The 12,242-nt window shown below is 57.5% G+C and overlaps 2 pseudogenes; both read left to right on the top strand.

Moving 5' to 3' along the window:
- The first annotated feature begins 6,310 nt into the window (after positions 1-6,310).
- On the top strand, positions 6,311-7,829 carry LOC114111169 (melanoma-associated antigen 8-like; annotated as a pseudogene).
- A 3,622-nt stretch (positions 7,830-11,451) lies between these two features.
- On the top strand, positions 11,452-12,242 carry LOC114111433 (melanoma-associated antigen 8-like; annotated as a pseudogene).

A 12,242-nucleotide genomic window follows, 5' to 3' on the forward strand; every position in this document is an offset into this window, starting at 1 on the left:
GGGCTCAAAGAAGGTATTTGAGACAGACTGAAGGAAGAGCTTCATCTGCCAGCTTAGTCTGTACGAATTCAGCAAAGCGTGCCAAGATGTGCTCACCTCCCTCTGCCTGACCAGCCTGCTCACGGAGGAGCCACCTGTCTGCGTCCTGAGCAAGGTAGGGGTAGGGGAGTACCTGCTGGGCCCTGGGGACAGGGTGCGTGCCAACCTCAGGGCTGCAAGGACAGTTGTGTGTAAAGACAAGACGGGACCAGTGTGACTGCCAGAGCTGCCAGTGCTGCGTGCTGCATTGGGGAGTTGTGAGGGGGAGAGCCTGACCATTCTCAGCACAAAGAAGTCACTGCCCCTCCTCTCTTTCTCCGGTGGGGATGTCTGTGTGAGATGCCGGAGGTAAGCTGAATGCACAGTAGGGATCAGGTCAGGATACCCGGGGGCCAGGTGTCACTCTGTACCGCTGACTCATGGGCCCTTAGATCGCAGTCACACCAAGGAAAGAGATGACACTGCTCAAATGCTGGGCCTCCTGTCCTCCAGCCAGGGCACAAATGGGCCCAGGGCACAAATGGGCCCAGGGCGGAGGCAGGCGGGGAGAGGGGTTTGTGTGCCCGCATGACTCCCTCGTGGGTCAGACCAGAAAGAATCTGCCTGCAAGGTGGGAGACCTGGGGAGGGAAGATCCCTGGGTTGGGAAGATCTCCTGGAGGAGGGCATAACAACTCACTCCAGTATTCTTGCCGGGAGAATACCCATGGACAGAGGAGCCTGGCGGGCTACTGTCCATGGGGTCGCAAAGAGTCAGACACGACTGACTAAGCACATGCCTCCCATAGCTGTGGAGCAGAAGTTTAGTGCAGGGAAGCACAGGTCATTTTCTGGAAAGTGTCCTGCTCAGCTGAGGAAGTGCAGGCCAAGGGTCAACACCTGCATAGAAAGCAGAGAAACTTCTGCAGTCTGCCCGCTGCAAATGCCAAGTCCCCTCTCAGGACCTTGTATGGATATCCTTGGGCCACTCTGAGTCATTTTCCAAGGGCAAGAGGTCATGGTGAGTTAGTGAGTCTTGAGGATGGGCAAGCTGGGGCACTGCCTCTTGTGGGACAGGGTCCCACTTTCTCCATGAGGCCTGGGGATGGCTGGGTGAGGGCACCCAGGAGCCTAGCCAGGAGGGTGCTGGTTTCAGTAAGCCTCCTTTTGATACTAGGACTTTGCTATTCTCTCTCTCTCTCTCTCTCTCTCTCTCTCTCTCTCTCTCTCTCTCTCTCAGTGAACCCCAGTTACAGTTCTGCTGCAGTCCCCTGTTTAAGAGAGACAGTCCACACCTCCTGGGGAAGATGAAGAGGAGAGTGGGCGTGAAGTCTGTGTCTTGGCAGGCGAAGGGCAGGCCTGCAGCCCTGGGTGTCCCTCCTGCACCCAGCACCGTGTAGCCACAGGATGGCCTGTCACCTTGCCCTGAGGTTGCCCAGGGGACTGCGAGCCACCTGGAACTTGTCCCCGCCACTGGCCTGGCCGGGACCTATGTCGCCCCTGCTGCTGGTCTGGGAAAGCAGCCCTGCTCCCCTTGATGGGTCCTGAGACCTGGCAGCCCAAGAGCACGCAGGTTCCTTTCTCTCTAGTCCGTCCTGACAGGTGGCCCTGCCCATCGAGAGCCAGTGGCTCTGCTTCACCTGGCCTCCTGTCCAGATGGCTCCTCCCATGGTGGTGGTGGGCCCCACCACTGTGCCCACCCAAATCTTCAACCTGCCCCCTGGCCAGCTCCCAGTGGCCATGCTGGTACCTCTGTGCGCCATCTGGATGCCCGTCGTGCCTGCCAGGCCAGACCCCAACTTGACCTTGACCGCTCAGGCCCTGAACCCCTTCTACTACTGCTCAGGCAGCCCCTCTTTCCCATAATCTCCAGCCATTCTTTCCCATAATCCCCACCCCCCTCAGGTGCGCCCCCAGAGGACCCCAAACATGCACCCTATTCAGACAGATAGAGGTGGCCCTGGGGTCAGAACACTGCAGGGCAATAAAGAGGCTGAAAACACAAGGAATTTCCCGCCCAGCACACGTCTTCTGTGCCTCCATGCTGGGCCTGGCTGAGTGTTTGAGTCACCTCAGGCAGCTGCTTGCTCGGGAAGGCAAGACAGATGGCCACTCACCCCCGGCACAATGCGGGCACCTCGTGCAGACCTGGGGAAGTCCTGCAGACAGTCTGCACCCACTCACTGAAGAGACCCATCAAGGGCTGGACAAGAGCCTGGCAGAGTGGCTTCATGGGCACAGGGACACTGTCCAGCAGGTTCCTCACTTGATAGATGAGGAGAAATTAAGCTTCCCCTTGTCAGAGGCCCCAACAGAGCCCTTACTACCCTGAGACCCACAGGGCTGGAGCCTGCAGTCCCTGCTCGAGGTCTGTGGGTGTTTAGTCTGGGGGCTCGCTGGTGTCTGGACACCAGGCCCGAGGTTTGGCTTCATTGCAGGGCCCGCATCTGGTGTCATTTTCTTGTTTCTCTTTTCTTTTCCTTTTTCAGCTGAGCACTTCGAGGGTGTCACACCTCAGCACCCTCTGATCACTGGGGTGTCCAGTTCATAACGTGTTTTCTCTTAAAAGAAAATTTGTCCTGAGGAGCATAGCAAATGGCCCTCGAAGGTTGCACTGCAGAGACAAGAACTCCAAGGTCAGGTGAGGGGAGAGCTCACACACCAGTCCACCGGAACCAGAAGGCTGGGTCTCCCTTGTTGGCAGTCTGGCGCAGGCAGAGGAGGCCCTGAGAAAGGACTTGGGGCAGTGCAGGCCAGGGCTCGGTCAGCCCCAGCACTGAGCTGCCATGACACCCGAACAGGCTGCTCACTTCCAAGCCAAAATGCAGCCCCTTACGAAGGTGCACTGCCTCGGGAACACCTTACCTTTTCAGAAGGCTTCGTTCTTTTTTTGTCTTGACTTCTGTATGCCTCCTGACCTGGAATCACATGCAGATGCTGCTATTTAAAAACCACGTTCCCAGAAACCTCAGCATGTGTGGCACCTGCTTACCTATAAACCTACAGAGAAAACAGAGATGGGCAGATTGTAATCTCAAGTCATCTGCTTGTCACAAAAGGCACATTTTATTTACAAAATCAAGGCTGCCTGACATTAAGAGACCCATGTGGTATTTCACTCCCACTGCTCAGTCCTTGGTAGATTTTGACTGATGTCTGTGGAGTGAAGTGGCTAAGCACGCATCCTCCTGAGCCGGGCTGAGGCAGCAGCCTACGGTCACGCAGGAGTGTAGGGAGCGAGCATGGACTTGATGGGCTGGTCCTGGGCAGTGAAACTGTCTCGAGCCCCAGGCGTGCCCAGGTCACCAGAGGAGAGGCCAGGTGGCTCAAGAGGCACAGAATTAGTTCTGTCCCCGGGGCCACACAGGCAACAGTGTCTAGGAGAGTGGAAATGCAATTCAACCAGACAGGGTGTCTCAGAGAGGGGCCCTGCCTCACAAGTGCTCCAACTAGGTAAGGGTGACCCCGGAGGCCCAACTGGGCAGACCCCGGGGAGCCAGTGATCCATGGGCAACTCACTTCCCCCAGCCCTGCCCGAGCCTCCCTCAGCCAAGTGCTCATCTTGGGTCCTCAGTGGCTCTTTCGTCCTCCAGGCTCCCTTGCTCTGTCCGTTCACAAAGGGAGGTGCCATGGCCAAACAGGGATGAGGTGGGGAGGCTGAAAAAGGCTGATTTCTGGATGACAGAAACAAGGCTTAGCGTGCGATGAGCCAAGCTGGCCGTGCTCTCGAGTGCTAGCTCTCTGCAGGAGGAACCGCCTGGGACTCTGTGGCAACTGTCATGAGGAAAGGCCTTGGGATGAATCGAGCTACAAACCAGCAGGGGAGGCTGATGAGACAGCATAGCCTGGGTCTTGTCCACGCCTGACCCCACAAGCAAGGCCTACGACCAGGCAGCAAGGTTCTCAACCAACCTCTGAGCCTCTGGAAAGAGAGGGAAGGTCCCTATCTCCAAGGTCTGAGGTCTTGGCAAGGGGGCTCCCCGAGGTCCCATGCAAACCCCACCAGATGATGAGCTCTGCACATCCCCGCCCTCAGGAAATCTGGGGACATCCAAGCCTTCCTCAGGCAGCACCTCCAGCCTCTGAGGGGGCTGGGGCAGCCAGGCCATCATGGGGGCTGGGCTAGACTGCACTGAGGCAGAGTCCTTGGCCCTCAGGGGCCCCAGGAGCAGGGCAGGCCAGCCACCCACCTTCCTCCCAAATGTCTCTCCTTTCTGGGGAAAAAGTCAGGCCAGTGGGGACTTAGAACCCACGAGTCACAAGTTCTTGGCCCCTGAGAGCCCCTCTGGCCACTCTGCACAAGAAGGGCCCATGGTGGGGGCATCGGTGCAGACCAGTGGGGAGAGAGCCACCAAGGAGACAATTCTGGTGATCCTGCAGAGAGGAGAGTGAAGCCATTGTGAGTGGCCAAAGGCCATCTCCAGGCTGCTGAGTTCTTGCTAACTCACCTGCCACTCCTCACCGTCTTCAGCTAAAACAACATCATTTAAACAAAAATTTCCAAAGTCTGGTGATGCTGAGGGGCCCCCATGGGAAGGTGAGTGGTTCCCTGTGCTCCCCCAATGTCATGGGTGCAGCAGGCCCCCATCTAGCATCTGTGCTAGGGCTGCAGCCTTCTCTCAAGGCTTAAGGAGGCCCCCTCCTGAGAGAGGACAAGGATGTCCAGTCACCCTGGAACAGAGGGTCTCATAGAATACAACTCCACACCTACTGGGAATCCTGGGGGCCCTGGTCCGGGCTGTCAGGCTGAGCCACCACCCCCCTCACTTCCTCAGTGAACTTGGGGATTCAGGGGTTTGTCTTTGGGATGCAGTCTCAGGTGGGCAGAGGGAGGTGCTCACGTTCTGCTAAAACTCAAGGTGAGGACCAGAGGAAGCTGAGGGTCCCCAGTGGATGCATGTGCAGCCCTCCTGACAGCCCTGGGGGACCCTGGGGCGTGGCGTCCAGATGTAATGTCACTGATCCCGATGGGAGTGAAGTGAGGGCCTGGGTCAGGTGCCTGGGTTCAGGTCAGCAGAGTGAAGGAACCCAGCTGTGCTAGAACCCTGAGGGGGCTCTGGGGCCCCAGGACAATCCAGGTCATCACTGCTCTCAGCCTTGGCAGGGTTGTGGGGATGAGCCCCCCACTCCCACTAGCTTCTCGGGCTCCTGGCTGGGGAGGCCTGGTTCTAAGGGGAGCAAGGTCAGGGACAGAGGGTGGTGCTCAGACCTGCTGAGAGCAAAGTGAAGAGCAGGAGGAGGCTTGAGGAACGCCCGGGAGATCATCTCAGCTTGGGAAGCCCTGGGCTTGGAGCCCTGATGTCGTGCCCACAGACTTCCCTTTGGGGTCTCAGTGAAGTGATGGCTTGGTGTGAGGGCCCTGCCTCCAGACAACGCAAGGGGCATCCCCGGACCTGCCAGGGCTCAAGATGAGGACCTTGAGGGAGGACACAGGGAATCGCACAGGTCCCGGCACCTGCTGTCAGTCGGGGGCGACTCTCGTGGGGGCATGAGCTCAGGGTCTCAGAGACACTGGAGACGTGACATAAGGGGCGGGGCCTCAGAGATTGGAGGGGAGACTCTTAGGCTTTGAAGGCGTTTAGGTGAGGACCCCGAGGGAGGACTGAGAGGACCCTGGGCCCCAGTCAGAGGAGACCTCCGAGAGCCTGTCTGCGTTGTCAGTCCAGGGCGACAGTGGAGTAGAGTGAGTGCAGCAGGCGTGGCCTGACTCCCTGACTCGCGCGTCTGCGAGAGATGGGGCCCTGGTGTAAGGCGCGGGGCTTCAGCTGGGAGAGGCGGGAATCCAGGTCCTGCCCGGGGGCAAGGTGAGGTGCCTGAGGAGAGCTGAGGGGACCCGAGGGGGGACTGAGAGACCCCACAGTCCCCGCCCCTGAAGTCGGCCGCGGGGGCCCTTGGGGTGAGAAGCGCACACTGGGCCCGTCTGCCCTCCTCACGTGCGGGTCTCAGAGAGACTGGGAGCGGCAGGGCCTCAAAATGGAGGACGGGACAAACCCAGGTCCTGCCTGAGGCCCAGGCTCCATGAGAGGAAGGAATGAGGCAGTTAGACCCGAACATGGGGAGGGATCCTTGCCTCTGATGGAGGTCTTGGAGGCCGCAGACGGTGAGCAGTTTCTTGACCTCTGACTTAGGGACCTCGAGACCTGAGGCGATCAGGCGGCGGGCTGAGGCTTCAGGTCCAAAGAGGATGGACTTGCCAGATACCAAGGGAGGACTGAGCAGACCCCTGCCCCTGTGGTCAGTGCTGGGAGGCCAGGCAGGATGTGAGGAGGAGCTGAGGACCCACAGGAGGCCCTGGGCAGTGCGGCCACATGTTGGGACTCTTAGTGCTTTCTGTTCAGACTCTGGTCTTGTTCTGAGTTTCCGGAAATGCAGGCCCCCAGAGGGGTGGGACCAGGTCGTGCCAGGAGAAAGGTGAGCACTACAAGTGAGCCCTGAGGGGACCACCCACCACACACCTGGGGGACCTCAAAGAGTCCACCCCTTGTACTGTCACGGAAGGCTCAGGGCTGTGCTATAGGACACCCCTGTGGTGTACCCTCCATTTCTCTCACAGGGGATCCAGGAACCAGGAGGTGAAGGCAGAGGTCTGAGGACCATGTCCAGAGGTCAGAGAACAGAAGAGGTCCAGGCAGTGCCAGGAGTCAAGGTGAGGCGGGTACCCTGAGTATGCACCAGGGGCTCCCCATCCCAGAACATAGGGGACCCCACAAGGGCCTAATCTCCACACCTTGTCAGCCCTGGAAATCTCAGGCTGTGCTGACTGCACTCTGAGGAGCCACCTCACTTCCTCCTTCAGATAGGCAGGGGACTGACAGCACCCACGAAGAGGAGACCTGTACATGGTCTGTGTCAGACTGCCCAGGACGTGGTTCTCAGCAGAGGCCGCTCTCATCCTCTCCCTCCCCCAGGCCCATGGTCCCCATCTGTCCCCCTGCCTTATTCCTGTCTGTGCTTCGATCCTAGGCATTGCACTTGGGATCGAGATGAGTGAGCTGAGCAAGCCTGAGGAAGACCTTCAGGACCCAGGCGAGGCCCAGGACCCGGAGGAGGAGCAACTCTTGGGGGCTGAGGCAGGGGAGGCTGCATCCGCCTTGGCCTCCTCCCCGCCAGTCTCCCTTGCAGTGGCCTTGTCCCAGGAAGCTCTGAATGAGATGCTGGTTAACTTGATGAAGTTTCTTGCTCTTCAAGTATCAGGCCAAGGAGCTGGTCTGTGGCATTGAGGTGAAGGAGGTGGACCCCATGGAGCACATCTACATCATGGTCTCCACACTGGGATTCACCTGCGATTCAATGCTGAGCAGTAGGCAGGGCTTGCCCAAGGCTGGTCTCCTGGTGCTCGTCCTCAGCCTGATCATGCAGAATGGAGACCATGCCTCTGAGGAGGAAGTCTGGGGAACACTCAGCAGATTGAGTGTGTGTTAGGAGTGAGCAATGCGTCTTTGGGGAGCACAGGCCACTGCTGACCCACGTGTGGGTGCAGGAGGGGTACCTGGAGTACCAGCAGATGCCTGACAACGACCCTCATCAATACGAGTTCCTGTGGGGTCCCTAGGCCTATGCAGAGACCAACAAGTAGGAAGTCACGGAGTATCCGCTCAGAGTCAGCCAAAGGTTTTCCAGAGCCTTCCCACCCCTGTCTGCAGAGACTGTGAGGGAGGAGAAGAGGAGTCCTGACCCAGAGAAGCTGCCAAACTGATCCTTCCCTCTGTGACTGAAGAGGGAGCAGTCAGCTTTCTCAGTAGTGATGGCATGGGCCACTGGGGAACCCTGTGTATAACATCTTTGTGTTCCTTTTCTCTGTGATGATGTGGAAATAAATCTGTTTTTATGAATTTTTCCAATGTGTTTTCTCAGCTTAAGCCTTAATAAACTTCAGTATCTAACTTTGTGAATGACATTGATCACACATGTATTTGTACTTAACCAGTTAAAGGACCAGAGTTTTGCTGTTTTGTAAAAGAGATTGGGAAGTCTCCCATTTTATTTTGTGACCCTGAGCAAGATCATAAAAATTGGAATTACAACTATTTTGGATATGTGAACTTACTCAGCAGTATATAGTTTGGTGGAAAAATTGGAGTATAAAAAACGATTGTAGTGAATTCTCACTTCTTACAGGTTTTGACTGTCCTTTTCTACAGCTAATCTGCATCTGTTTACTTGGATTTTGCCAGGTTGTTATTTAAGAAACTAGGAGAAAATTGATGAGATTAATAAGCCCCCTTCTCACTGGTTCATTTATTCCTCAGAACTTCATGGGTCCTCTGCTCTGTAGAAGGCCCTGTGTTAGCAGTGAGGACACTGGGAGAAGTAGGACACCACCACATCCCATTTGTGCTGGTATCTGGGATGGGGTGGAAAGATGTTCTGGATGCAAGTGGTGCCACATCCATGGGGCTGAGCTCCCAAGAAGCAGGAAGGGCTCCTGCATGAGTGACTGATGGAAGCTCTGTCCAGGTGCCATCCATTCAGGGCCAAGGGTGAGGACCTGGGCTCCTCCCAGTGGCACAGTCAGAAGGTGGGTGTTTTAGAACTACTCTCTTCCTAGAGCCCTCCAGGAATAGTTATGATGTAGACAGGGTGGAAGAGGAAGGAGCATTTTGGATTCTGGGCACTGCAGATGGTATCCTGGGAGTGGTGCAGCCAGAGGGACTGAGGAGGGTGGAGAGCCCTGGGAGCAAGGGGCAGGGATGCAGCCTAGGAGTCTGGAGCTGAGCTTCAAGGCAGAACTACATGAAGACCACACAGTCCTCACCCTCTGCCCTCCTTCTGGGGTCCATCCGTCTCTCCCTTTCCCTTCATCACATGGCAGGGCTGGGTCAGGAGAAGAGGAGACATGTGGATGGGGAACCGGTGCCTGAACCTCTATGGAGAGGAGCGCAAAGTGCCAGGTGGGAACCATGGCTCATAGGTCAGTAGGACTGTTATGATATCTCCTGGGGAACCATCTTCCTTTGGGAAGAGCATGTCCTGTCACCACCATTAATAGAGTAACCAGTAGCCACATGAGGCTGGGTAGTGTGAACTCAAATGTGCTTAGTGTGTCCCAGGGCCTGACCATCTGCCTTAATATAATGTGAAGTCAAATGTAAATAGTTAGAAGTGGGTAACGGCTAGATAGCCCCGCTGAGGAACTGCAGAACCTACTCGGGGGACCAGAAGCACAACTTCCCTTGTGGGTCACTGGGAGTGGTGGTAGGTGGGGTCACTGTTTCCTCTGGTTTCAGGGCCATATATCTTACTCAGTGGGGAGCTAATGCAACGACAGATGTGGAGTTTGTCCAGTCCCTGGAAGGCGAAACCCCAGCACCAGGGGCTCTCATATCCCAGTGTGCACCTCACATGTTCTTCGTAGAGGCCATTCCACTGGCCCAGGAGACCAGCAGCTCTGGAAGCTGTGGTCTCAGGGCAATGAGGGCTTTGGTGTAAGGGTCCAGCCTTCGGTAAACTCAGGGACATCCTGTACCTTCCAGAGCTCAAGATGAGGACCCTGAGGAGGACACAAGGACCCCTTAGATCCCACCCCTGCTGTCAGCCCTAGGCATCCCTGGCGGCAGCATGAGCACTTGGCAGTGTGTCCTAGCTTTGGCATCCCTGTCTCTGACAGGTTGGGGACCTGCTTTAAAGCGGCGGGCCTTAGAAGGAGAAGGGGAGGAGCTTAGGTTCTGAAGAAGTCTGGGTGAGGACCCTGAGGAAAGACTGAGGGGAACCTGGACCCCATCACAGAGTGGGCTCAGGGAGCACATAGGGTGGGATGAGCACATGCCGCATTTCCTGACATCCAGGTCTCAGAGAGACTGGGGACCTGGTATAGGCGGCAGGGCCTCAGGTGGGCAGAGAGAATTCCAGGTCCTGTGGGGTAAGCAGTTGAGGTCGCTGAGGGGGGACTAGGGGACCCTTGACCTCAAAGAAAGCTGTCTCTGTTGTCGGTCCTTGAAGACCGTGAGGTAGGATAAGAACAGCAGGCATGGTCTGACTTCCTGACATCCGGGTCTCAGAGAGACGGCACGTGGTATAAGGGGCGGGGCCTCAGTTGGGGAGAGGAGAGAATCTGAACTTGTACTCGGAGACAAGGTAAGGCCTTGAGGAACGATAAGGGGACCCCCAAGGAGTACTGATGGAGCCCCACAGATCCCTGCCCCTGTCGCCCGCCCTGGGAGACCCTGGGGTGAGAAGAGCACACTACACCTGTCCTGACTTCCTGACATCCGGGTCTCAAGAGAGACTGGGGCCCTGGTGTGAGGAGCCAGGCCTCAGACTGGGGGAGGACAGGGCTCCGGTCCTACTGGGAGTCAAGGTGAGGATGCTGAGGGAGGAGTGAGGGGAGCGGGACCCCAGAACAGAGGGGACCCTGGTAGTCCCCAGGCAGGACGACCTCACGCCGCATTTCCTGATATCAGGTCTCAGAGAGGCAGGGGACCGGGTGAGAGTGGCGGGGCCTCAAAATGGAGGACGGGCCAATTCCAGGGCCTGCCTGGAATCCAGGCTGCAGGCGGGGAAGGACTGAGGCAGTTAGACCCCAACACAGGGAGGGATCCTTGCCCTTGATGGGGGTCTTAGAGGTCCCAGAGCGGGTTGAGCAGGATGAGCAGTTTGTCGACCTCTGGCTTAGGGGCCCGGGGAGGTGAGGTGCTCAGGCAGAGGGTGGAGGCTTCGGATCCACAGAGGGTGGACTCCCCGGACAGAGCCAAACCCACCCTTGTGGTCAGTGCTGGGAGTCCAGGCTGGACGCGAAGTGGGGACGGAGCATCTCCCCAGCCTAGGACCCGCGGGAGGCCCTGGGCAGGTGCAACCACATGTGGGGCGCCTTAGCGCTTTCCTTTTGGACTCAGGTCTTGTTATGAGTTACTCTGCAGGCCCCCAAAGGGCAGGGTCCAGGCTGTGGCAGGGGAAAGGTGGGCACTACAAGGGAGCTATAAGGGGACCATTTCCCCCACAACTGGGGGGGGCGCTCAGAGTCCAGGGGTGTGCCACAATCTACCCCCGAGGGGCCCCCTCCATTTTTCTCACAGGGGTTCCAGGAACCAGGAGCAGAGGTCTGAGGCCTGTGTCCAGAGGTCAGAGAAAAGAGGAGGTCCAGGCAGTACCAGGAGTCAAGGTGAGGAAGGTGGATGAATGAGCACCAGGGGCTCCCCATCCCAGAACAGAGGGGACCCCACAAATCCCTAATGCCCCCACCATGTCAGCCCCAGAACCTCTGGCTGTGTTGGCTGCACCCAGGAGAGCCACTGCCCTTCCTCCTTCGGGTAGCTGGGGGTCAGACTGCCCAGAAGGATGGCCGCTGTGAGGCCGAGAGCACCCCTCAAGAGGAGACCTATAAGTGGCCTGTGTCGACCACCCAGGGTGTATTTCTTAGCTGAGGCCCATGGTCCACAATGTCCCCTGCCTCACTCTTGTCTGTGGTTTGATTCCAGGTATCGTGCTCGAGGTCAAGATGAGTGAGCTAAGGAAGCCCAAGAAAGACCTTCAGGACCCAGGCGAGGCCCAGGGCCCGGAGGAAGCACAGCTCTTAGGGGGCTGAGAGAGGGAGGCAGCAACCCCTCAGCCTCTTCCTGCCCAGTCTCTTTGTGCGCCGCTGAGGAGGCCTTGCCCCAGGAAGCTCTGAATAAAATGGTGGCTAACATGGTGAAGTTCCTGCTCTGCAAGTATCGAGCCAAGGAGCCAACCTCTGATGCCGAATTGCTGCATACGGTCCTCGGAGGTAACCAGGAGCACTTCCCGGTGGTCTTCCGCCAAGCGGTTGAATGCGTTCTGCTGGTCTTTGGTATAGATGTGAGGCAGGTAGAAACTGCGCCCATCTACATCATGGTCCCCTGCCTGGGCCTCACCTGTGATGTGATACAGAGCGGTGAGCAAGGCCTGCCCAAGGCCGGCCTCCTGGTGGTGGTCCTCAGCCTGATCCTCCAGAATGGGGATCGCGGCCCTGAGGAAGAGATCTGGAGAGCACTCAACAAGATGGGAGTGTGTGTTTGGAAGGAGCACTCTATCTTTGGGGAGCCCAGGGAGCTGCTGACCCAAGTGTGGGTGCGAGAGGGGTACCTGGAGTACCGGCAGGTGCCTGACAGTGACCCTGCTCGCTTCGAGTTCCTGTGGGGTCCCCGGGCCTTTGCAGAGACCAGCAAGGAGAAATTCACAGAGTATCTGCTCAGGGTCAACCGAAGGGCTTTTAGGTCCTTCCCATTCCCTTCTGCAGAGGCTGTGAGGGAGGAGAACGAGGGGTCCTGA

This window comes from Ovis aries, chromosome X, assembly GCF_016772045.2.
Source record: "Ovis aries strain OAR_USU_Benz2616 breed Rambouillet chromosome X, ARS-UI_Ramb_v3.0, whole genome shotgun sequence".
NCBI classification, from domain to species: Eukaryota; Metazoa; Chordata; class Mammalia; order Artiodactyla; family Bovidae; genus Ovis; species Ovis aries.